Source organism: Mirounga angustirostris, unplaced genomic scaffold, assembly GCF_029215605.1.
Source record: "Mirounga angustirostris isolate CCGP_5_RB_7025 unplaced genomic scaffold, mMirAng1.0.hap1 SCAF_10, whole genome shotgun sequence".
NCBI lineage: Eukaryota > Metazoa > Chordata > Mammalia > Carnivora > Phocidae > Mirounga > Mirounga angustirostris.
This window is the reverse complement of record NW_026991718.1, coordinates 85,567,531-85,594,636: the sequence shown is the minus strand read 5'-3', so window position 1 is coordinate 85,594,636 and position 27,106 is coordinate 85,567,531. Positions and strand designations below refer to the sequence as shown.

General features: G+C 40.2%; 1 long non-coding RNA gene across 1 annotated transcript; it reads left to right on the top strand.

Annotated features, from left to right (window-relative positions):
- Positions 1 to 807: 807 nt before the first annotated feature.
- Positions 808 to 26,805, top strand: LOC123851466 (uncharacterized). The gene is made up of 4 exons (XR_006792608.3): positions 808 to 1,040; positions 3,556 to 3,667; positions 21,870 to 21,965; positions 25,806 to 26,805. It is a non-coding gene; the product is annotated as an uncharacterized LOC123851466 (long non-coding RNA).
- The last annotated feature ends 301 nt before the right edge of the window (positions 26,806 to 27,106 follow it).

Here is a 27,106-nt window from a genome sequence, read left to right as displayed (position 1 = left end):
CCAGTAATTCTGCTTTGAAGTATTTATCCTAAGGAAATAATTAGAGATGCAAGTGTAGATTTATATTCAAGAATATTCATTGAAGTTATTTTTTATATATAATAGTTAAAAGTTGTAATAATTGAAGTGCCAGAGTAGAGATCAGCCAAATAAATTATGGAATATCCAGACAAAGGGATACAAAGTACTATTTATATTCATGTTGTCAATATCATTCAGTGACATATAGTAGAAACAATCAAAATACAATGCTGCATGGTGGTGGAGCTATTTCAAGAGCAGGTTCTCAATTATATTAAATATATATGATTGGTAAAGAGGCATTTCTGCACCCTTTTCACACACAACTACTTTGCCCTAAGAGCAGAATAAGCTTAAGTATGAGATTTTCTGATATGCATTTTGCTCTAGGGGGATTTAACAAGAGGACTCTCTTGATACTTCTAAAAGTCTTCACAGAATAATGTTAAATAAAGATAAGTACATTACTGAAGAACATGTAGATTTTAACTTTGTGAAGAAACAAGTCCATTGGTTAAAAATAAAGCAGTTTGGGCTATGTTGGAAAAAAATTTAGGTATCTTCAAAAGAAATACATTAAAATATTAATAGAATATATTTCTGGATATTGGGGCAGTGGATACTGTTAGATTTCTTCTTGATTTAGATCCCAAATTCTCCACAGAAGGGAAAAAAATGTCTTTGTGTGAGCATGTTTTGTGTGTGAGCATGTTTTGTTTTGTCTTGTTTCCCCACCAAAAAGCGTTTGCTTGCTTCCTGGTAACCATACTTTCATTTTCCTGTGGAAAGTTACCCTGTCCTCTAGTCACAGACCATGAGGCTTCAGTGGATGTCTTAGCTAAGAATCTAAGTGTGCAACAAGGACCCTGGATGTTGCACTTCTCTGGCTACAGGGATTGATCGCGGAGAAGCACATGAGCTGACTTGTGGGCAAAAAGAGATTTCTGAAAAGGACATTTTCCTGTTACTGGACATGAACTTGAAAGGATGTGAGATCTACAGCTTCTGTCTCAGAATCTGTAAGTACAGGGGAGAAGCTGTGATCAGGGAACCAGCCCACAGAGGCTACCTGGACAGCAGCACTGCTCTGGCTGTGCCTGGGTGTGTCAGTTACCTGGCTCATGGGTTCCCTTGTGCCTGAGCCAGAGGGGTAGGGATTATCAAGAATGATCTTGATAAAATGTTATGACTTTTTAAATTTCTTTTTATTGATATCTTTTGGTGAGTAGTTTATCCTGGAAGTTGTAGTCCTTTGGTTGTAAATCTCTGAAAAGGAATCAGAAAAATTCATTTTGGAGAATGATTTATTGTATTGGAGCTCTTTTTCTGCTTCCATTTGTAAGGAAATCAAGGCGTTTGTTTATTCTAAGTAAATAATTAAAATTGTGGTGATTCATTATTTCTCTGCAATATTGCCCAAATATATCTTCATTGAGAAAACAAAGGCAATATAAACAAATTTTCCCTCTCATTGAATCCAGGCCTTCATTCTCAAAACAGTAAGATGAAATTTTCAAACATTTCAGGCAGAAAAATGGATAGCATCACTTTTGAACAAAAGTTTCTCTCTTCTCACCCCTCTGTGACACAAATGACAAGACAAACCAGGGAAACCTCTAGAACTACCACATCAAAAATTGACTTCCAGTAATTTTTCCAGAGAACAAGGGAGATTTCCTCTACTCAGATCCCAGTATGGAAAAATTGTCCTTCTCTTTATGCTATACTTACTTGGGTACAGGTCAGAAACCTGACTGAGTCAGTGCAAGTCTGACAATTGTGTTAAAATTAGTCAAGCCAGAGTCAACAAGAACATTATGTACCAAAACATGATCTTCCTTAGCATGAATTCTGAGGCTATGTGAGGTTAAATAACAAGGGGAAGATAGGAATGAGCCAATTCAAAATATTACAGATCTGTTAACCTTGGTAAAATGATTTGGCAGTCCTAGAGGACAATTTCCTGATGTTCGTTGGTATGTGTTTTACTTCTTATACTTTTTTTTGTTGTTGTTAGAGAGAGAGAAAGACAGAGGGCCCACATGGTGGGGGGGGGGGGGTGGAGGAGGGGAGGGGCAGAAGGAGAGGGAGAGAGGATCTTAAGCAGACCAGACATGGGGCTCAAGCTCATGACCTGAGATCATGACCTGAGTGGAAATTAAGTGCCGGACGCTTAACCGGCTGAGCCACCCAGGCGCCCCACTTCTGACACTTTTAATCAAAGAGATTTTGATCTCTTAGAAACTTTGCTTGCTTTATATTAGAATTTTCCAATAGTTCCTAGAAGAGGTCATATGACCCCAGTGTCATGTGAACCTCCTTGTGCCGCTTCCTAGGGAAACCTTTGAAATTGATGAGCTTTCCCACTCAGGAGTGGTAGATATGAGGGCTGTAATGAGAATTAGGACCACTGGGCTTTCCTGATTGGCTGAGCTAGGATCTGAATCTGATTTTAAAAAGAAGTTAGTTCTTTAAGAACCTAATGAACTGAACAATACAGCTTGAAAGTTGGTTCCCTAGTGTGACATGAAAGTAAGGGCAGGCTTTTAGCTGACTCTCAATGTGATTCAACTTGATTTTTACCTCATGCCATACCATTCCTGGTGCAGGTGGAACTATTTTCCATTCTCCGTTTCTCTCTGTTCAGTTTTAATCATGCTACATATGATAATGCTAATTAATAAGCACCCATTTCAAAACAATCTGGGACATGATACATATGAATAAATACAATTTAAGCCAAATTGAGCTCAATGCCCAGAAAAATTAGGCACAATCACTTATAAACAACTGAATATATATTTATTAATATATATTAAATAATAAATATTATAGTAATATTAATGTGATATATTAATATATGTTATGACGTATAATGTATATTATATAATATGTTAATATAATTTCATTACATATAATGAAAATATAAATACTAAACATATAAAACAACTCAATTAACATGTGGGATATTGTGTAATTTTTAAAAATTTTAAAATGTCACTTGACCAGATGGAATTTTAGGCATTTATGACAATGTAAGGGATGATTTATGTAGACAATCCCTAGTGTGGGGCTGGCAGCAATCACTCTCAGTTTTGGATATTCCTTATGGTGAAGCTGAAAATAATGCTGATGGTAACAGTGATGATGGTTTCATGCTAAGTTTCCAAGTCACTCTTTTGTCATTTTTATTCCCACTGTGTGTGGGAGGAGGAGGAGGAGGAGAAAAAGTTTTTGTTATAAGAGATTCATTTCATTTCGTCAAGAAAGAAGAAATAAAAGAAGCTGGTTTACAGTTGTATACCTGGTGCTACTTTCTCCTAACTGCTTGTACAAAGCCCTTAGGACACATTTGGGCTTTTGTTGTTGTTGCTGCTTGCTATTATGTAAGTCCTGTCAACAAAAACAGAGCATCAAAGGTAAAGCAGGTGTTCTACTGGATGTGAACACCAAATAAGATGAAAATGTTGTGTTCCTTTCCAGTAGTAATTGGGGAATGTACCCATTGACTTCTCGGTAACTTATGTTTTCTAGTAAGAAATGGGAAGAGAGAAGGCACAGCAACAACCTCAGGCCGTGGAGACTCCCTGGTGACCTGGATGCAGCCATGATACCTGAGGACATGGAAGACATACATAATTCAGGTGTAAGTCCTAATTTAAATATAGTTAAAGAAGAATGTAGACAGCAATATAGTGTCTATCACCCTTCCAACTTCCAGAATATGGTGGTGCTGATATTGAACTTGTAATCTTTGGGAATGGTTTGAAGAAGAAAATGCAAGGTGAAACTGTATTTAAAACTTCACTTAATGAACTCCTACCGCTCTAAAAAAAAGGATTTGAGCTTTAAAATCATATCTTCTCTATATGTAAGAGCACTTACTGTTCTATACTATTTCATAAAATGCATTTTGTGATTCTTTTAGTGAGGCTTCTGCTCTGAATCCTTTTTGCATGTGTTTGTTAATAGGGATATCAGAATTGCTATATTTTGCTTAATCAACACGTGTATACATTATGTTCATAGCATTCGTGTTCTACCACAGTCCATAAATTAGGATCTTTAGTTGGAGGTTGCCTTGCTTGTTGAGAATGATAATTGGGCCTTTTGTGTTGAGGGGAGACATGGGGCAGAGGGGTTGGCCCCAGGGGGTTGTGGAGCCTGTGACATTGTCACTGAGTTGCCCCTGCTATTTGAAATCTCCTTTCAGTCAGGATGATGACTGGGGCCCCAGCCAGGTGACAGGACTTCTCAGTTTGAAGCTGAGAATGATCCAGAGGCTAGCACTCGAGGGCACAATGGAAACCAATACCCAGGAGGATAATAAAACTTACGTAGCAACCCAGTGACCTTTTCAGAGGCTACTCTACAAAAGGCATGACTGGATGGAATGTTAGCTGTCAGGGTGGACAAGTGTGGGAGGCAGAGTATGGCTCTTCCTGAAGCTGGAAGTGGGAGATCTGTGGCTGGCTGCAGGCACTCTAATGGCGAGACTGCATTCTGAGTTCAATATGCAGAGGGAGCCTGGCTTGCTGGCTTCCTGATATAGACTGCAGAATAAATATAGACACCTGGCCAGTGAGAGTGGAGGTAAGTTTGTGTATTGGGGCTGTGTGGATATTGAGGGGCACTGGAAGTTGTAGAATCTGTGCTCCTTGTAAAGTGTCAGCACTTCTGCATCCATTATGGAGCTGTGAGGACACCCCATTCCCATCCTCCACCATTTCCAACATCAGGACAAATAAATAAAGGGCCTTAATCATTTGCACCAAGCTACTCTAAAGACGTTTTTTGAACAAGCAGAGATCTAACAACGCTTTGACCTTTGACCTTCATTTTTATCCAGAGGGGTCTCTCCGTGTGCTCTCTCCAAGAACATATCATAAAGGAGCCACTGCTGATGGCCTTTGGCTGTTTCTTGGTGTCAGGAGGAGCATCTAAATTTCCTGGGATCTAAAAATGGGAGTGTTATCAGAATGAGCTTCTGGGCAAGTAGGTATCTGCATAACTCAAAATCACATTTTATAAGGTAAAAGAAAGAATAACAACCACATTGATCAGATTTGGGAAAATTTCCTGTGACACAAACCCTAAGTATCCCAAAAGGCATTTTGGTAAGGTATTCACTAACAGAAGGGAATGAAAGGGCACAACAAAAGAAAGAAATAGCACGGGATTATTTTAAGCCAGAAAAAAAAAAAGTTACAAGGGTCTCTCTTTGGACAGGTACAAAAATCATGCTTACATTTTATATACTCAAGTGGAATGTTTGAGAATTTTTGTTTAAGTGTTAATAAGGGAAATTTGTTATTATTCAGTCTTTTCATTGGCCCATTTGTGGCAATGAAAGCAGGTTTACCAACTGACAAATACCGTATTTTCATAATATAAGTGCTAATAAAATGTGAACTAAAATATTGGACGGCACCTTTGCAGACATCTGAACAATTTGAGATTAAGGCATAAAATTGACTGCATCTCTACAAAGCAAGGTGCAGCTTGGAGAGAAAATAAAATACCAGATAACAGATATTTAATCTTATCCAAAAGAATATAGGTCTTTATTTTATTCCAGAATAGCCTCATATGAATATTAATTACAGAGAACCCCCCCCCGATAATTGTTTTAAAGCACAAAGGCAAGATTTCAAGATTTTTTTATAGAATAGTATATGGCAAAGTGAATGTAGTGTTTCTTTTTTTTTTTTTTTTAAGCTTTTATTTATTTATTTGACAGAGAGAGACAGTGAGAGAGGGAACACAAGCAGGCGGAGTGGGAGAGGGAGAAACAGGCTCCCTGCTGAGCAGAGAGCCTGACGCGGCGCTCGATCCCAGGACCCTGGGATCATGACCTGGGCCAAAGGCAGACGCTTAACGACTGAGTCACCTAGGCGCCCCAAATGTAGTGTTTCTAAGGGAAAATTTCTTCTTAGTATTTCTCAGGAAATTTATGTTTTTCAGAACTCCAGGTTCTGAAAAAAAATCAAGAAATGAGAAAAATGAAAAAAAGTAACATAAGTCTCCTGTGGGAATTAAAAATTAACAATCAACACAATGATATTCTAAGAAATAAGTATTGAAAGCAAGTGAGCCCCGAAATTGACAATTTCAACTTCTGATTCTGTGTAGTGCTGCTGACTTTGCTAGAGGACCTGGATGTTGCATTATTTGGATGACACCCAGGTTTGTTGGTGTTTTCATGTTAAAATATTCAGCATAGGTATTTGTTCTTTAATAGAAGAAATGCAAAGAACAGATGGGACTGATGAGTGATACTGTGATGTAAAATCAGCAGCTGATCTAAAATCTGAATTAGCCAGAGCAATATCAATTCCAATGGCAAAACCAAAATCAAAGCAAGTAGATAAAAATATTTTCATCTTTAAAAAGAAATGATTAAAACAAAAGAGAGGCATTTTTGTTTTGTTTTGTTTTGGAATATTTGTGATGAAGCAAGGCCAAAACTATCAGAACGATTAGCTTTTTGTTTTAAGATCTCATTTTAAAAACAACTTTTAAATATTGAATATTTGTGGTATTACATTTCAGTTTTAAATGCTTTTTAAAAAAAACCATTTATTTATTTATTTTAGAGAAAGAGTGAGAGTGTGTGGCTCAAGCACACAAGATGGGGGGCAGGAGCAGAGGGAGAGAGAGAGAGAATCTCAACCAGACTCCCTGCTTAGTGCAGAGCCTGAGGCTGGGCTGGATCTCATGACCCTGAGATCATGACCTGAGCCAAATCAAGAGCTTAACAGACTGAGCCACCCAGGCACCCCCAAATGTTTTTTATTGAAGTTTATTCTGTGTGAGTATTCTTTTGATGTTTTCTATTATTAAATGTTCAAATCAAAGAGAAATTTTTATACATTGAAATATATAATATTGTCTCTCTCTATAGTACTAAACAATTTATTTATCTCTTTTAAATAGAAAATCTCTAAAACTTTTAGTTTCAGAAAAATTATTCACTGTTTGTTATTATAGTTACCAATCATTATTTTGAAAGATATAAGTAAAGTTTTGTGAAAAATTCAGTGTAATATGATTTTAGAAATTCCTGAGCATTTCAGGGAATTCTGATGTCTCATTCCCAAATCCTAAAGATTACTATCCCTAAGATTAATATATTTTGTGAATTTCAAAAACACTAGGTGATTTGGATTATTTTAACTCTTTTTTAAAAATTCCATTAATTAACTTATAGCATATTACTAGTTTCGGAGGTAGAGTTCAGTGATTCATCAGTCTTATATAATACCCAGGGCTCATTACATCATGTGCCCTCCTTAATGTCCATCACCCAGTTACCCCACCCCTCAACTCCCTCCCCTCCTGCAACCCTCAATTTGTTTCCTATGATTAAGAGTCTCATGGTTTGTCTCCCTCTCTGATTTCATCTTGTTTTATTGTTTCCCTCTCCTCCCCTATGATCCTCTGTTTTGTTTCTTAAATTCCACATATGAGTGAGATCGTATGATAATTGTCTTTCTCTGATTGATTTATTTTGCTCAGCATAATACCCTCTAGTTCCATTCACATCATTGCAAATAGCAAAGTTTCATTTTTTTTTTAATTTTTATTTTTATTTATTTATTTGAGAGAGAGAATGAGAGAGAGAGAGCATGAGAGGGGGGAGGGTCAGAGGGAGAAGCAGACTCCCTGCCGAGCAGGGAGCCCGATGTGGGACTTGATCCCGGGACTCCAGGATCATGACCTGAGCCGAAGGCAGTCGCTTAACCAACTGAGCCACCCAGGCGTCCCCAAAGTTTCATTTTTCTGATGGCAGAGTAGTATTCCATTGTATATATATACCACATCTTCTTTATCCATTCACCTATCAATGGACATCTAGGCACTTTTCACAGCTTGGCTATTGTGGATATTGCTGCTATAAACATTGGGGTGCATGTTTCCCTTTGGATCACTACATTTGTATCTTTGGGGTAAATACCTAGTAGTGCATTGCTAGGTTATAGGGTAGCTCTATTTTCAACTTTTTGAGGAACCTCCATACTGTTTTCCAGAGTGGCTGCACCAACTTGCATTCCTGCCAGCAATGTAAGAGGCTTCCCCTTCCTCTGCATCCTCACCAAGATCTGTCATTTCCTGACTTATTAATTTTAGCCATTCTGACTGGTGTGAGGTGGTAGCTCATTGTGGTTTTGATTTGTATTTCCCTAATGCCTAGTGATGCTGAGCATTTTTTCATGTGTCTGTTGGCCATTTGGATGTCTTCTTTGGAGAAATCTCTGTTCATGTCTTCTGCCCATCTCTTGACTGGATTATTTGTTCTTTGGGTGTTGAGTTTGATTAGTTCTTTATAGATTTTTGGATACTAGCCCTTTATCTGATATGTCATTTCCAAATACCTTCTCCCATTCTGTCAGTTGTCTTTTGGTTTTGTTGACTGTTTCCCTTGCTGTGCAAAAGCTTATTATCTTGATAAAGTCCCAGTAGTTCATTTTTGCCTTTTTCCTTTGCATTTGGAGACATGTCTAGGAAGAAGTTGTTGTAGCTGAGGTCACAGAGGTTGCTGGCTGTGCTCTCCTCTAGGATTTTGATGGATTCCTGTCTCACACTTAGGTCTTTCATCCATTTTGAGTCTATTTTTGTGTATGGTGTAAGGAAATGGTCTAGTTTCATTCTTCTGCCATGTGGCTGTCCAATTTTTCCAGCACCATTTGTTGAAGAGACTGTCTTTTTTCCATTGGACATTCTTTCCTGCTTTGTCAAAGATTAGTTGACCATAGAGTTGAGGGTCCATATCTGGGCTCTCTATTCTGTTCCATTGATCTGTTTTTGTGCCAGTACCATACTGTCTTGATGATGACAGCTTTGTAATAGAGCTTGAAGTCTGGAATTGCCACTGGCTTTTGTTTTCTTTTTCAACATTCCTTTGGCTATTCGGGGTCTTTTCTGGTTCCATACAAATTTTAGGATTATTTGTTCCAGCTCTGTGAAAAATGTTGATGGTATTTTGATAAGGATTGCATTGAATATATAGATTGCTCTAGGTAGCATAGACATCTGAACAATATTTGCTCTTCTAATACATGAGCAGGGAATGCTTTCCCATTTCTTTGTGTCTTCCTCAATTCCTTTCATGAGTTTTCTATAGTTTTCTTAGTACAGATCCTTTGCCTCTTTGGTTAGGTTTATTCCTAGATATCTTATGGTTTTTAGTGCAATTGTTATTGGGATCGACTCCTTAATTTCTCTTTCTTCTGTCTCATTGTTAGTGTATAGAAGTACAATTGATTTCTATGCATTGATTTTATATCCTGCCACTTTACTGAACTCCTGTATGAGTTCTAGCAATTTTGGGGTGGAGTCTTTTGGGTTTTCCACATAGATTATCATGTCATTTGTGAAGAGTGAGAGTTTGACTTCTTCTTTGCCAATTCAGATGCCTTTTATTTCTTTTTGTTGTCTGATTGCTGAGGCTAGGACTTCTAGTACTATGTTGAACAACAGTGGTGATAGTGGACATCTTTGCCCTGTTCCTGACCTCAGGGGAAAGACTCTCAATTTTTTCCCCATTGAGAATGATATTCACTGTGGACTTTTCATATATGGCTTTTATGATATCGAAGTATGTTCCCTCTGTCCCTACACTGTGAAGAGTTTTAATCAAGAAAAGATGCTGTACTTTGTCAAATGCTTTTTCTGCATCTATTGAGAGGAGCATATGGTTCTTGTCCTTTCTTTTATTAATGCAGTGTATCACATTGATTGATCTGCAGATGTTGAACCACACTTGCATTCCAGAAATAAATCCCACTTGGTTGTGGTGAATAATCCTTTTAAGGTACTGTTGTATCCTATTGGCTAGTATCTTGGTGAGAATTTTGGCTTCCATATTCATAAGGGCTCTTGGTCTGTAATTCTCCTTTTTGGTGGGGTCCTTGTCTGGTTTTGGGATCAAGGTAATACTGGCCTCGTAGAAAGAGTTTGAAAGTTTTCCTTCCATTTCTATTTTTAACTGTCAGTCTTATGTTAAAGGGAAATTTATTCCAGGATCCAGATGAGAGAATAGATATGAATATAACTTAATTAACATAACAATTTATAATTTCTTGAATTAAACAATTAAGCAAATGTTATGCATACTCACCAGATTGTCACACACTTGCACGCTCCATTCATTTATTTGTTCATTTATTGAACAAGGAGTGTTTACTCCATGTCAGGCTCTGGTCCAGACTCAGGACAAAGGACTGAACCAAAGAGAAACAGTTCTCGTCTGGGAGGGTGGGACTGACACAATAAAAAAGTACATCTGAAACATCATTCCAGCTGTGTTTTGGCAAGTGCAATGGTGAAATGTTAAGTTTTTGCCATTTCTTGTCTGTCCATATTTAAGGGTAAGTATGTGGGGTCATAGGAAGCTCTGAGACTATACTTCACATGGAAATACCTTTATGGATCCAAGTTGCATTTCTCAAGCTACTAAATCCACATCCACGTGCTCAGGGTGGAAACTGGAATTTGTCTGTGGAGCAAACTGATCTTCCTTGTAACTGGGATAGATGTGACAAATTGTTCCAAAGATTCTTTCTTCTTTCCATTCTGTTTTCTTTGCCAGCTCCCTTTTTTCTCCTTCTCATACTTCTTCCCCCCCCCCCCTTTGGTGTTCCTTTTTCTTCACATTTCATTATAATTGATTTCATTTGCTGGCTTCATGTTATGGTGTCCCTGGCATGTGTCTCACATTATCTAATAAGTAGGAATCTACCACTTCCTGGTTGGTTCCCCTCTAATTTTAGGTGAAAGTATGTGAAGATCCTATAATTTCCAGGGACTCCATACAGGTATTCTTCTTCATATTATATTTGCAATTCCAGTCTCATTTAGTGCATCTTCTGATTTAATCATATTTTTCAGGACATTAACCAATATTCTTTTAACTCACTCTTATCTTTCCCTTATTTGGCTTTCAATTTTCAATCAATCAAGTGGTATATGATCCCTAAGAAATGCTGGGAGTTGCCATTTTGAAAGTCACCATTGGTATCACTTTGTTCACCTCTTTTCATGTTTGGTGCCATAACACACTGGCTTATAATTATTCATTGAGATGATGCCTTTAATAAAGCTATTCATAGGTCTCTTGGTTGAGAGAATTATTAAAATCTACTGCAGTAGTTAAACCAAGGTTCCAGGTTATATGACAGATCATTAACTCAAACTGGCTTTGAGCTTATTGTGTAAATAATTTTCCCAAGCCTAATGTGGTGTGCTGCAAAATATGGCTACATGTTTCTCTAGTCTTTGTACATAGGCCCCCTTGTAATGTGATCTTCCTGCTCCTTCCCACAAAAGGTGGTCCCTTTCTCTATTCCCTTGAAACTAGGTTTAGCTTGGGACTTGTGTTGGCCAAGGGAATGCAACAGAAGTGATGCTATGAAGCTCTAAGAGTTTTTGAAGTGTCCATTTTTGCCCTCTTGGTACCTGGTTGCATGTGAGAAAGCCCAGTGTAGCCTGCTTGAGAGGGCATGGGAAAGACAAGCCCCCCCACCCATAGCCCCAACCTACTGTCAGTGCATGAGTGAGACTAACTGCTCCGAGCCAGCCAGCAGCAGGACTGCCAAATGACTCCAAGTGCCTGAGAGACCTGCTGGTGCTCGCTCAACTGTACCCAAGTTGCCAACCAAAGAGTTAGGAAGAAATACAAAGTTATTGTTTTAAACATTAAGTTTTGGGGTGGTTGGCACACAGCAAGAGCTAATGAATACAGAATTTAGTACTTCAAAGTAGGATGCTGCTGTACCAATCACTGAAAACATGTGGCCTTTGCTTTAGCGGTAGTCAAGGTGGACACCAAAGACTGGAGAGACAGTGAAGAAATTGTTAACCAGAACAGAAAAAAATAAGTGGCAAACTATTATGGAGGCTGAAGAATCTGAGAAAATTGTTACTGAATGCTAAAAATGGGCAACCTGTGGCATTTAGTTGTAGAAGAACTTAGATGGTAGAAGAGGTCCCTAACAAAACATGTGGATCTGGCTAAGCAGCTCTCTGGGCAGAATGTTGAAAACTCTAGGTTCTTCTACCTGCATGTGGTCTGTTAGATGCATGAGAGAGACAAACCAAAGAAGGAACTTTTCAGCTTGCAAGTAGAATTTAGAGGGAGTATAGTGTGTCTGATACTTGCTGGATTTGAAAATGAAACTGCTTTTCACCCCCAATTTGCTTAGTTTGCAAATGATTATCCTTGTAAAATATGATCTCTGAGAAGGACCAAGTCAAAGGTGTGGATGTAAGACCCTTATGTACAATAGTGGTTCCGAAACTTAAGTATCCCTCAAAATTATCTGAAAAGCTTGTTAAAACACAGGGTCTCTTTTCTTTCCTAAGAGATTCTGATTAAGTTGTTTCAGAGTGGGGTCTGAAAAATTGCATTTCTAGCAAGTTCTCAGGTGATGCTGCTGGTCTGAAGACCACACTTTGTGAAGCACTGACCTAGCCAGGTTTAAGTCTATGGCAAGTAGACCTGCTAAGCTAGACAAATGGCTTATAAGAATCTTTTTTTTTGTTTGTTTTTTTGGCTTGTAAGAATGTTTTTTTTTTTCTTAAAGATTATTTATTTTAGAGAGAGAGAGAGATCTGGGGAAGGAGGGGCAAAGGGAGATGGAGAGAGAGAATCTCAAGCAGACTCCCCACTGAGTGTGTAGCCTGATGCAGGGCTAGATCTCATGATCCTGAAATCATGCCCTGAGTGGAAATCAAGAGTCATATGCTCAACTGACTGAGCCACCCAGGTGCTCCTGGCTTGTAAGAATCTTAAATATGCTTCCTGCAATAGCCTGACATGCCCAGAATAGGTATCAGTCTTGCAAAGAGCTATGGATGTGGCTTTGGGGCATGGAGTCAACACCAATAAGTTTCAAAAGAAATTTAGAAAAATGTAAAAAAAAAAAAAAAGGCATATTTGTGCTAGCCCTATTGCTTGAACAAAAAGGGCCAGAAACATTTAAAGCTGGAAAGAGATCTCTGGACTTCCAATTTTCCGTGGGCAAGAAGCTGAGAGAAAGCTTTGCAACTGCAAACATATAATTATTTTTTGGATAAGAATGATATCTCAGAGGCTACAGCCAAAGAACACAGGGGAACGATGGATAAGGGGGTCACTCCCAGGGAACAAAACTGGAAACATTCAAGGAACATTCCCTGTGGCCAGAGAAGTGGGCTCTGGCCACGTGTCTGGGCTGCGCTTCAGAATTTCTGTAGGCTAATGCAGCTTTAGACTTCTCTTCCTCCCCAGTTTGAATAGGAATGCCTGCTGTAGTTTTCTTCTCCGTGACTCCTTACACATATGGAGAGCTGATAACATGTCTTATTGGTGCATAGGCTCTGGGTCAAGATGGGGTGTCTCTAAGGAACTGCACCTGAGGAGCTTCCTCCATATCCATATCTTTGCGGGGCAAAGATTCTCAACTTGAGTTGAATGCTATAATTGGGATGGGACTTACTGAGTTTCAGGGATGATATGAACATTTTGCGACAGAAGTAACATGAATAATTTAGGACAGATGGTGGACTGTAGTAAATTGCAGTATGACCAGAAGATCCTGTGATCCCTATCCACCACCTTCTATTCAAGATAAAGTCTGTTTCTCTACCTCCTTGGATCTGAGCCCAGCTTGTGACTTGCTTGGACCAACAGAATAAAAGAGATGGGATGTTGAGAGCCTTGTAAGCTGAGACCTCCAAAGGCCATGTCTTCCTTTTTGCTTTCTTGGAATATAGATGCCACAAGAGGAAGTCTGAGCTGGCCACAGAGAAGGCTCAGGAGAAAATCCAGGCAATTTAAATTGTATTTGAAGTCTAGAAAAAAATTACCCATTTTATGCTGCTGCAGAACCAACTCTCTCCTGTTGTGATTTGGGTGATAAAAATTAAATTTTGAGATAGTTTGGTACTTAGTTATAGATACAATGACATACACTAAGTCTATGTGCATTACAAATAAAAGATACAGAATTTTTAAGGTCAGAATAACTCATTATACATCATTTTCTCTGGAGAATAAAGCATATCTTTTAAAAGCCAACAGAATTTCATAAAAAATAAACTGACCATGCCCAGAAGAGAGACGGTATGTTGTGAATGGTATCATGTAAGCATAATGTTAATGCCCATATTTGACTATACCTCTAATGTGGTTTAAGTGTATAGGACAACAAAAGAAGGTACCTTTACTATTTTTCATCTACAAGTATTTATTTCAGCAAGTGTTTATTGACAACCTAATATGTATGAGATCCTGCACTAGGTGTTGTGGATAGGACAGTAAACAAAACAAGCAAAAATCTTGTCTTAAAGGAACTTAGAATTATGCAGGAGGAGAAAGGCAATGAATAATATAATAAGTAAAAAGTCTGTTGGAAAATAGTAAGTCCTGGGGAGGAAATATAAAATAAAGTAGATGGGAAGTGTTTAGGTGATAGTGGTTAAAATTTAGTCCTCACTTTCAGGAAGGCCCCATTCAGAAGTTGATTTTTATGTAAATACCTAGAAGGAAGTGCTGGAGGGCGCGAGGATATCAAGGGGAACACAGTGTATACATGCCTTATATGTAAACATATGTGGAATGTTGGAGGAATGGCACCATGCAAGTTGAGCAAGGACGGTTGAAGTCAGAAAGATAATGGGAGTGTGGTGGACCTCAAGGCCACAATCAGGATTTGGGCTTTTGCTCTAAATGAGATGGAAAGCCACTGCAGAATTCTGAAAATAGGAGTTATATGATCTGACTTAGATTTTTCAGATGATCTAAGACTGCTGTGATGAAGACTAGACTGAGGGGACAAATGGAATTAGCCAGGTGAGTGATAGTGAAGAAGTGGTACCAAGAGGTCAGGTTCAGGATACAGTATGCAGTCATATCCTGTGGAATTTGCTGACTGATGCAAAGCAGAGCATGGGAAAATGAGAAGACCCAAGGATGATTCCAAGGTTTTTGTTCTAACCAGCTGAAAGCCTGAGATTGTCATTAATTCAGATAGGGAAGAGGTACAGATCCAAGTTTAAGGAACCCATGTTAAGTTTGAGGTGGTGAACAGACAGCAAATGGAGATGTCAGGTAGACAGTAATATGTATCTAGATTTTGGGAGAGATGTCTGAGTTGGAGATAAGAATTTGAGAGTCGTTGGCTGTATTGCTTGTTAGGGTTTCCATAGCAAAGTACCAGAGGCTGGGTGGCTTAGAAATAGAAATTCATTTTCTCACAATTCTGGATGCTAGAAGTCTAAGATCAAGACTTCTTGATCTGTTGACCCTCATGACCTCAGGTTAACTTAATTACCTCTTTAAAGACCCTATCTCCAACTACAGTCACATTTCGAGGTACCAGAGATTAGGTTTTCAACATATGAATGGGGGGGCACAGTTCAGCCCATGACATAGCATATGTGGTTTTTAAAACCTGACTAGATAAGACCATTTAGAATGGGTTTAGATAGAAAATAGCAAATGGGTGCCTGTGTGGCTCATTTGGTTAAGTGTCTGACTCTTGATTTCAGCTCAGATCATGATCTCAGGGTTGTGAGATCAAGCCCTGCATTGGGCTCCATACTTACTGTGGAGTCTGCTTGAGATTCTCTCACTCTTCCTCTCCCTTCCACTCTGCTCCTCTTCCCTCTCCCCACACACTCTCTCTCTCTCTCAAATAAATAAATAAATAAATATCTTTTTAAAAAAAGAAAATATCAAAGAAATAAGGACAAGCCTTGAAGCCCTACAATATTTAAAGGCTAAAGAAATGAGAAGGAACCAGAAAAGGAGATTGAAAATGAGAGACCAGAGATGTAGGAAGAAAGTCAGGGGGGTGGGGTGTCCTGAAAGGCAAGTAGACAAAGGTTCTAGGAGGAGAGAATGATCGACTTTGCCAGTTGCTCTTGAGAGGCAAGTTAGCTACCTTAAAAACTCACAATACTACTAATAGGAATAACAACAAATAACAATGACAAACTTCAATAGTAGTAGCTTTTATTGAGTGCTTACTATGTGCTAGGAGTTTGACTACCTCATTTTTTCTTCAAATCATCTCTGTAAGATGAGTACTAGAATTATTCTGTAATTGACAGACAATGAAATTGTAATTCAGAGAGATTAAATAACTCACCCAATCAGGATCAGCTACATAATTTGCAGGGTTCAGTGCAAAATGAAAAGGTGGGGTCTTTTGTTCAAAAATTATTAAGAATTCCAGAATGGTGACAGCAGAGAACTGGATCTGGGCATGGGGCCCTTTGAAGTGTGTCTCTGGGCAGGGGACCCACATCCACAGAGCTGGACAAGCACCCGGTCAGTGTTGGAGCCAGCCCTTGGAGCCAATCTAACCATGGCCTTATTAAAATGATCCTTTACTAAAGATGTGAAGTGCTCTATAGTTTGCCAATAGTTTCACCTAACAGAGCATCATGAGATATTTCCAAGGACTCTTGTCACTCTGGACAATCAAAAAAACAAGCCCTCTTCTGGTTCAATCCCAGTATTGCTTAGGTCCTCCCTGCAGGGACTAGGGATAGGAAGCTAGGAAGGTTGCCTCGTGGGAACTCTTCCTTTGAAAATGAATTAAGAACTCTGTGACTTCTAATTGTGACCATGAAATCCATGCTTCTATGCTTGAAATGAGGATGTGAGAAAAGTCAGGTTGCATCAAAGCTTGATAGTTATTTGGGTCGGCATTGTCTGCCACTGGTGCTCATTTTAAGCTCTTTTGAGTGTTTATTGCCAGCCCTCCTTTTTGAGGCTCACATAGACATTACACCTGTGAAAGCATTTGTTGACTGACATAAAACTCAGCATTAGGACCAGTGGAATTATACACTCCTTTCTCACACCTGCCTTTATTTAGCTTCATTTTCAGGAAATATCAATTTTTTTCTTACTTTTTGGTCAGTCTTTCTGGAGGCACCACTGTGCCACTGTGACAGCATTTTAAATTAGTTTCACCACACTCATCAGCTTTGTGATTATCTCTGCTTCTTGAACACCTGGTCTGACTTTAGAAATTATTTGCCATCTGGTCAAATACTGAGTAATTATAACAATTTAATGGCAGGATAAAACACTGTTAAGAGACTTGATAGTCTTGTCAAAGAGTTAGATAGCATTAAATTAAGCTCTGCCATCAATTTAATAAATGTGTTCCCTTTACTGACTTTAACAGTGTTACTTTTAAGGGCATTGTTGGGGGTTTCCTTGGTATTAGTCTCTGCAGACATTATGTTGGTCAGAGCCCCGAGGGTTACACATATTCAGCAATTTCCGTCACATATTAAAACAGAAGCAATCTGTAGCTTCTGTTTGACAAACATACACCTAAGACTGCACAGCACATTCAACCCATCACTTCTTATTAGGATCATTGACTTGCCTGGAATCTTGAAGCCCTTTCAGCATGGAACATTCAGGAGTGTGGGCCTTGTTCATACACAGCACTTTTCTGTGATGAGTGTCTTCTGGGGATGTACTTTAAGGGAGGATGCATTTTAACATTATCATGCACTTTGAGATTGGATGCCATTTGGATGATTCCATAGGAGAGGTGTCCGAATTCTTACGAGCATATACTCTGGAGCCACACTTCCTGGTGTGGACCCTGTTCTGCCACTTCCTCGCTCTGTGTTCTTGGCCAAGATATTGTTTTTATCTGTTCTGTCATCCATAAGGCAGGGATGATGATAGGAATTACTTGATAGGGTTATGATAAAGACTGCACACAATAGTATTATTAAGTATTTAGTGCCTGGCATATAAGAAGTGCTATGCAAGTATTATTAAATAAATGTGGCTATAGGAAACCATACATACATAAAAATAAAAGCAAATAGCCATTCTTATTAAGAACTGGATGAGATTGAGTAGGACTTGTATAGATAAAAAGGCTCTAGGTCTAGGGTCACCTGGCAGGCTCAGTCGGTAGAATATGAAACTCTTGATCTCAGGGTTGTGAGTTTAAGCCCCATGTTGAGTGTGGAGTGTACTCAAAAATTAAAAAAAAAAAAAAGGCTCTAGGTCTAAAACAAAAGAAAGATATGCATCCCATGTGTCCCCAAGCCCTCTGGTCTTCTGAGGTCAGCTTTTTCTTTAATATTTTAATGGATTTCCATAGCATTTTCATCCTATATATAACATCTGGACATTCACAGTGGTTAAGTTGTGCTGAATTATTGCTTGCTGTTGCCTGCCTCTGTAACCTCACTAGGCTCTTATTCCAGTTTTGGCTTTCAACTGTCATGTTTCTTTCTGGATTTACTCATTTGGCAGACATCCATGGAGCATGGGACTAGGCACTGTTGGTACAGAGGCGAGCAATATAGAAAAGAACATAGACACAAAGAAACTTCAGGTAGGGCGCCTGGGTGGCTCAGTTGGTTAAGCGACTGCCTTCGGCTCAGGTCATGATCCCGGAGTCCTGGGATCGAGTCCCACATCGGGCTCCCGGCTCGGCGGGGAGCCTGCTTCTCCCTCTGACCCTATCCCCTCTCATGCTGTTTCTCTCTCTCTCTCTCTCAATTAAATAAATAAAAAAAAATCTTAAAAAAAAAAAAAAAGAAACTTCAGGTAATGACGAGTGGTATAATGGCATAAGACAGGGTGACATGGAGTGAGCTGGGATGGGCTCTTCCAATAGGGTGCTGTTGAGAAGGTGACATGAGAGGAAACTGGGATGTTGAGAGGTCCAGGAAACAGCAGACTCCTGAGCAGAGGACCCTGTCCTGGGTTTGAGAAGCTGAGAGGAGGCCAGGAGCTGGAGGACCTGGTGAGGGGTGTTGGGTAGAGAGGAAGTCGGAGAAGTGCTGAATTTTTCTGCACTGCTCCCTGGGAGGCTGGACGTTCACCCCCCTGCTTCTTTCTCCTTCAGCATCTCTATCCCAGGGCTATGGTGGTAGTGGGTTCTTGCCAAAGGTTTGGAAAATGCCAAATGGAGTCTGATACGGCCAGAGAAAGAACTTACAATGGAAACCTGATGCTACTGTTTTGGAAAGTTCTTCACTCATCCTCACCCATCATTCCTCCCTGGCTCTCCTTTCTCCACTGTGCCTGGTAACCCCCATGGTACTGACTCACCTCCTTCCCTTCTCTTATCTCTCCATCAGACAGTGTCTTATAAGCACTCATGTTCTGGGCCTACTTTGTATATCTAAAAATACATGTTGTCTACTTGCAACAATATGAAAAACTAGCAGAAGCTTTGAAATTATAATTCTTTTTTTATTCTTAAACATATCCAGGACCAAATTCTTCTAACCCACTCTGATAGGCAGAATAGAAGAATTTATTTCCCCACTTTCACGATAGACATCCAGGGACATGCTTTTTTGTGTGCTTGTTTTCTTCTTGGATTTCTAGCTTCAGCTAGATGTATAAGGACTACTCCAGACATGATTTTATGTGTAGTTCAATTAAATAAACCATTTATCTTTAAAAGTTTCCCCCAGTAAGGCTTTGTAACAATTAGGCTCCTCTGTAGAAGTTAAAGCTTCCCACCATAAATTATCTTCTTTTCCATTCCTCCCTTCTCAGAAACAATATCTCCCTTCTCTCTTCTTCCCATGCTCACATTCTGCCTCTAGAAGCAAGCGGCTTGGTACCCTCACTGACAGAGAATCACATGAAAGATATACTAGCCTCCTACTTGTGGCACAGAAAATGAGGAGTCAGGACTGTGTGTGGGTTCCTCACAGGTTTCAGGACTCCTCCTTCTTGACTTGAGCTACATAGACAGCATTTGCTGGGTTCAGAGGCTGCATGTGAAGGCAACATTTCTAGGAGGTAGGTGATATAGCTGAGATGATAGGGCCCAAGCCCTCTATTTTGCATTCCAGTTTGCACGAGAAGCTTGAGGCCCAGGTGAGCTGCACAAAGTGTGTTGTTCTGCTGCGACCAGGTGCAGCCCACAGACTGCCACTTCTGGAGGATTGACCTCCTCCTACCTGCAGCTGATCTCAGCTGTGCAAACACCTCCAAATGGAGTTTCCGCAGGACAATTGTCCCTTAGTCAGGTGCTTTGCAAGAACAACTGTGAGCCCACAGAAATGTATCCCTGAGCTAAAGCTTCGGTGTGTCCTCCTGGGAGCTGGCAAACACCCCTTTCACTCTGCACGTCTCCATGTCAAATATTGACATTTCATATTGGAGTCTAGATGCCAGGAACTCTTGTGAACACATAATTATATATGTATTATGTGTAAACCAAAGGTCCATTATTTCAGGAAGCTGCAAGCCTGAAAATGTATTTTAAGTAACACTTACTAACAAGCCCTATCATTGTATGTGCCTTTTTCAGAAGGTTAACGGCTGTCAGGATGAATTATACCCATCCCAGAGCTGGCCTGACTTATCAAATACATCGGTGAGGGCACTTGGTCATCTATATCTGGAAACTGATACAATTTACTTAACATTAAGAGGGGAACTTCCTCCTAATGACTAACATAGCCAACTCATGACCTGCTTTCGTCATAGGGACTTCTCTAAATATTAAACATGGGGCTGTGCATCAGAATGTAACTCAGCCCACTGTTTTGACTGAGATGAATGACATAACTGTACATGACACTGGCTAAAGCAAGTGACCTATAATTAACAAACTAGAAGTGTGTATTCACCAGTCAACACACAGCTATGTTGGCATAGGGCATCTGACTTGAGTTGTAAGCATTGGTCAGTTACCCAGCCGGTAGCAAGTCCAATAGGGTCTGAGTGCATTAAGCAGTGCCAAGGGCCATGTGAGGCCATGGCTCAGCTGCCAGACACATTGACCATGCCACTGAGACATGGCCCGATTGGGAAGCCTCTGCAGATTTCCTGCCGGGAGGCAGTGGGTGTGATGGGACCAGATTCCCTGTCTCTGTGTAATGGAATCCTTTGCCTTATCTCAAACACTTGGAGGCTGTTGATACCAAGTGAATAGAGCACATGACTGTCAGATTGCTGTATTTAAAGAAAACACATGCTGTATTTACTGAACTTCCCCATTAGCGAATGCTTTTCAAGAGCTTTATGTTAATTATCAGTGTGCCAGCATTTCATTTTTCTGACATACTTGCATTTTGATGAGGCAAACTCAGGATGGGCATGGGCTGACAGGCCAAAAGTGAATTCTTAATGCAGAAGACTCAAATAAACAGTTAATAAAGTTCTGTTGTTAGAAGAAGAATCATGACTTGATAATATAAACACAGGTTCAGGATTGTTTAAAAAAAAAATTTACCTGGCAGGCTTGGCCGCTAATAAAACCCCTCTGTGGCTGTGAACGATTTCCTTATAAGCCATGAACACATTAGTGTTTTCCCCAAGAGTTCCAAGGAGCTACATCTTATATTCAGCCTCCTTATCAAACTTCCCAGAGTAAAGTTTCTTGACAGGTTTCAGCATATTCCCTATCAACACACTAATATATTCCAGTAACTTCCCAGAGCAAACCCCAAATCAAAGCTTCTCCCCGTAAGAGGCACTGAGCATTTAAATGACCATCTGACCATCCTTAGGCCACAGAGGGAGGATGCAGACAGGGGTCCTGGCAGGGAGGCTGCCTGCAGCTTTTGGATGCCTCGTCTGTCACAGCAGCTGGGGTGGACACCCCCAATTTCATGTCTTCCGTGACAGCCACACTGCAACCTTGGCGTACACATCTCACTGGGAATATGGAATCACTGGACAAAGGTTACATAAAAGTACCATGCTAGGGATGGAATCTGACCCCACGTCAAATTCCTAAGTTGGTACCCTAACCCTCAATGTGATGGTGTCAGTAGGGATGGGATTAGTGCCCTTAGAGGAAGAGATATCAGAATGCTTGCTCTCTCTCTCTCTCCCCACGTAACAGGAAGGCAGTCATTCCCACAGGCCATGAAGAGGGTCACACCAGGAACCAGTCAGGTGGCACCTCAGTCTTAGACTTTCAGCCTGCAGCACTGTGAAAGTAAGTTTCTGCTGGTGAGACTCCCCACCCTCCCCCACCCCCGTCTGGTATTTTCTCATTGCAGCAGATGAGAAAGACAACGACAGCCATGTACCATGGCGAACATCACAGCTCATGATGTTGTTTGTAATCAAAACAAAGTCTGTCTTCACAGGCACTGCGTCTGGCTCTTTGGAAAAAGGAGCAGATGAAATGGACATAGTTCAGCCGCTGTCCTCTTGGCATTTACTGTCTAGGACTGACCGTAGGGATCTGACCTTGCCTCCCCACCTGTGCAACGGCAGACACACTGTACCCATATTAGCTCCCAGAAACATCAGCAGACAGATTCTCTTTTTGCATTCTTCACCTTCCACTGCTTTTCTATATAGACTCCTCCTCACCACAGAGTATGTAATAAGTGAAACAGTGCAACACAAATATGAAGAGAATTAGTTTGTAGAGCTAATGGAAGCATAGGGGTCTTGATATTAGTGTACATGGTAGACACCGTGGTTAAGAATGTGGGTTCCAGACCATGCCACATGGGTTCATGTCCTGGTTCTGCTATTTACAAGATATGCAACTTTGACAATTTTCTTAACCTGTCTGTGCTTTTGCTTCCTTGTTTGGAAAATGAGGACAATGATAGTACTTCCCTCCTGAGGTGGTTGTGATCTTTGGATGAGGTAAGATATATGAAGTGCAGGGCCTGGAACATAGTAAGTACATAATAAATGTTATCCTTTATTACTTCCTTATATTTTATCTATATTTTATCATGGCACTGAAAGGGAAAATAATTGCACTGGAGAAGCTTGCTGCCACTCTGAGATATAGGCCACTCATAATTAGCTCTTGAATCTATTGTACCAACATTTGGAGGGCCCACTCAGCACAGATGGGCTTCACTTGACTTATATATAGCAGTGCTGCGAAAAAGGGCAAGAAGGATATTTGCTGGTGGTAATGATGTTAATTAAAATTGTAGGTAATGTGCTAACCAGTTGCAGTGTTGTTAGAGCTGCCCAGATAGGGGGGAAAAGGCAGTGAGAAAGGTTTATCCTCTGAGGTAGACGGGAAAGAAATACTTTAAAAAGAAAATTCAGTGTAAGCCTTGGCAGGGGCAATTTATAATTCTCCAAATTTGCACTTCCCCTCCCCACCCAGACTCCCAACATCACCTACTTCGCTAATAACTTATGACACATTTTTCACTACAATAAAAAGATAACAGGAATGAGAAAATATAACAACTATGAGTCCAGCCTTTATGTCTGAAAAACATAGGTTCAAGTCATGCCTATGGAACTTAACATGTTTTAACTTTGGGCAACTTCATCTGACATTTACTAGCTTGTGGCCAAAGGTCTGACTTTGGCTAGTTTTGTAAAATAAAGACTGGCTGGCCTCAGTCCTCTGTTCCTGGGAGGGAGGTAGCCTCTAAATCCTTGGAGTTCACTGAGCAACAGAAATGTCTGTTATTCATGGTGGACCCTGGTAGCTTATGTGCAGGAAGTCACTGAGGAGGGGGCTGGGTCAGCTGGAGAGTTGGGCTATGTGATTTGAGAGCTGGGGTTTTGAGCCACATGATAGCAGCCTAACCTCAGGGGAAGGGCAGGGGCTGAAGAAACAGAGCAATCACATTCAATAATTCAATCAATCATACTTACGTAATGAAACCCCAAAACTCTGGACAACAAAGCTCAGGTGAGCTTCCCTGGTTGATAAAACTCTGTGGTATATTGTTCACATTGGTGTGCTAGGAAGGTGATGTGTACTGATTCCTTGGGAAGATGACATTAGAAGCTTTGTGTTCAGGGCTTCCCAGACCTCACTGTAAGCATCTCTTCTCTTGAATGGTCCTATATTGAATCCTTTTCCCTATAACAAAAAGTCTCATGGGTCATTCTAGTGAATCATTGGACATCAGTGACTGGGAACCCTCAAATTTGTAGCCTGTTGGTCAGAAGTGAGGTTGGCCCTGAGAACCTCAAGCTGGTGACTCGGGTCTGAAGGCAGGGCTGGCCTGTGGAAGACTGTGACCCTAACCTGGGAAGTGTTTATTGTCAGAAGTCATTTCAGCTAGTTACACCTTCACTCTAGAATTCTGAAGGCAGGTTTAAAAAATCTGATAAACAATGTAGTCTAGTAGAGAGGTTCTCAAAGTGTCGGTCTTGGAGGAGCAGCATCAGGATCATCTGAAAACTTGTTAGGAATGCAGATTCCCAGGCACAACCCAGGCCTCCTGCATCAGAAACCCCAGCATGAGGAGTAGCATTGTGTGCTTTCTCAGGCCCTTCACTCCTGATACAGCATAGTCTTAAGTTTGAGAACAACCACTCCAAAAGCTAGAGACAGAATCTAGAGCTAGATAGAGCTTGAGTTTGAATCCCTCCCTCCACCCTCCCCCACTTATTAGCTCTATAACCTTGGGAAGGTTGCTGAACCTCTCTGGACCTTGGTTTCCCACTGGAAATATGGAGATAGTAATAGAATATGCCATGTGGTTGTCATGAAGGATAAATGGGTTAATACATGGAACATGGAGTGTTTTACAACTGTTGATGGTCATTATCTATAAAACAAGGATATTGCTATTTGTTCTGTGGTGAGCAGTAAATGAGATAAAGTATATAATATACTCCTTGGTACATATCACATGATCAGTAATGATTGTTGTTTTATTATCTACAACTTCAACTCATTCTAGGCGTGTAGTAAATATCACAACTATTTTCCTGAGGATCACGTGGAGGTTATAACCAAGCTCCTTGGAATTTCTTTCACAAGGTTGAACTGTCCCATCCCTGACTCCCTGTCAATCCAAGGGGAAGTCTGATATATATATAATATATTAGAGATCAGTGATTTTATTAGAAATGCCTTCCTGGGCAGTGACTTCAAGTTAATACTGAGGAGAAAACTGCAATTTGTTTCTCATCATAACTCAGCCAGTTGCTTAAGATGGAGAACTTCAATAGTTTCTCCTTCAGTCACCAGTTATGATACTCTTTGTGACATTTCATGATTATTTTACAGTAAGAAGTGCTCTGGTTAATTTATTAATTTTTTAAATTAAAAATGATATTTTTATTTCAAGTAGACATGTAGAAATGCAATGTTTCTCAAAGATTATTTTAGAGATCCATCTGCATCAGAATTGCCTGGGGTGTTTATGGTTAAAATTAAACAAAAAAAAATCTGAATGAAAAACACAGGCATGGATTTAGAACTTCCAGAGCTATTGTTTTGAGAAATAAATTTAAAAAAATCAGAAAATAAAGCAAAATAAAAAGCCCTAAAATTCCAGGAGGTGTTTATAAGACTAGGAGGGGTAATGTTGAATACATAAGTTTAGAAGAGGGACTGATGGTACCGAGAAAAGGGAGAAGTGGGTTGAAAATACAAAGATTCTCAGGAACCTGCCAGGAGATGACACAGGCAGCCTTTTGTTAACTAAATAGCAGAACCAAGCTCTTTAAGACTGAGACATGATGAGTTTTGTCTGTCCTTCTGTAGCACAGACCTCTATAACCCTCTGATTATATCTGTGCGGAGCAGGGCCCATCAGGGTCAGGGCTCACCATTCCTGAGGGGAAAATTATTTTTTTAATGACACATTCTGAGTGCAACCACATGCCATGTGCCCTGACTGCCATTCCCCCCCGCCCTCCTCAGTCACTTTATAAATAGAGTGCAAAGGGATTTCCTTGTTTCTACAGGTCTATTAAGGCCAGGCACACCTTTGCAATTCAGGTTAACAGTGGCTTTTCCTCCCCTCAATGCATGAAAAGCAAAGATAATCTGCTTGCTATTCTTGTGGGTCTGCTAATGAGACTTTTTTTTTTTCTTGGACAGGTGCAATGAACAGAATAGAGAGAGACACAGCATAATGAAAGACTTACCTATGCTGGGCGCCTGGGTGGCTCAGTTGGTTAAGCGACTGCCTTCGGCTCAGGTCATGATCCTGGAGTCCCTGGATCGAGTCCCGCGTTGGGCTCCCTGCTCGGCAGGGAGCCTGCTTCTGCCTCTGACCCTCCCCACTCTCATGTGCTCTCTCTCTCTCATTCTCTCTGTCTCAAATAAATAAATTAAAAAAAATCTTAAAAAAAAAAAGACTTACCTATGCTAAAGAGACTTAGTGATTTCTAAACAATTTTATAGCTAAAAATAGAGAAACCAGATGATTTGATCTTCAGATAATTTGGCAAACTGTTGTTAGAGTTCTGCTACTGTTTTTTTTTGTTTGTTTTTGTTTTTACTAGTTCTGATAGAATGAGACTTGTCAGTGCTTATCTCATTCCTTTCTCTGCCATTCCTCTGGAGGAGGTATCAGTGAGCTATAAAATGGAAATAGATACAGAAGGAGGAGCTGTCTAAATAATGTCTAAGAGGAATGATTGATCATTGAGTAAATAGAAACTATTTCTGGGATACCTTACCAACAGAAAACACAGAGTAAAGGCACAACAGTGTGGGTCCATGGTGTGTGCGTGTATGCGTGTGTGTGTGTGTGTGTGTGTGTGTGTGTGTGTAGCAGGGAGAGGTGGAGGAGAATGGTAGCATCACTACATAAGCAAGTTGGCCAATTAGGTAATCTGAACTATTCCTGCTGCCAAGACACCTAGAAATGCTGGATGTGATGCAGCAAATATACTTTTATTTTATTTTTTTAAAGATCTATTTATTGGGGCATCTGGGTGGCTCAGTTGTTAAGCGTCTGCCTTTGGCTCAGGTCATGATCCCAGGATCCTGGGATCGAGCCCCACATCGGGCTCCCTGTTCTGCGGGAGCCTGCTTCTCCTTCTCCCTCTCCACCTGCTTGTGTTCCCTCTCTCACTGTGTCTCTCTCTGCCAAATAAATAAATAAAATCTTAAAAAAAAAAGATTTATATTTATTTTAGAGAGGGATGTGGGAGGGGCAGAGAGACGGAGACAGAGTCCTAAGCAGGCTCCGCACTGACCATGGAGCCCAACATGGGCTGGATCTGACTACCTGAGCTGAAATCAAGAGTCAGATGCTTAACCAACTGAGCCACCCCGGCACCCCCAGCAAATACACTTTTAAAGGCAGAGGTGAACTTGTAAGAAAGTAAGAGAAATTCCCAAGGACCCAAAGCAAGGAGAAAATGACAAACAATGGTCAGCAGGTACCCAGC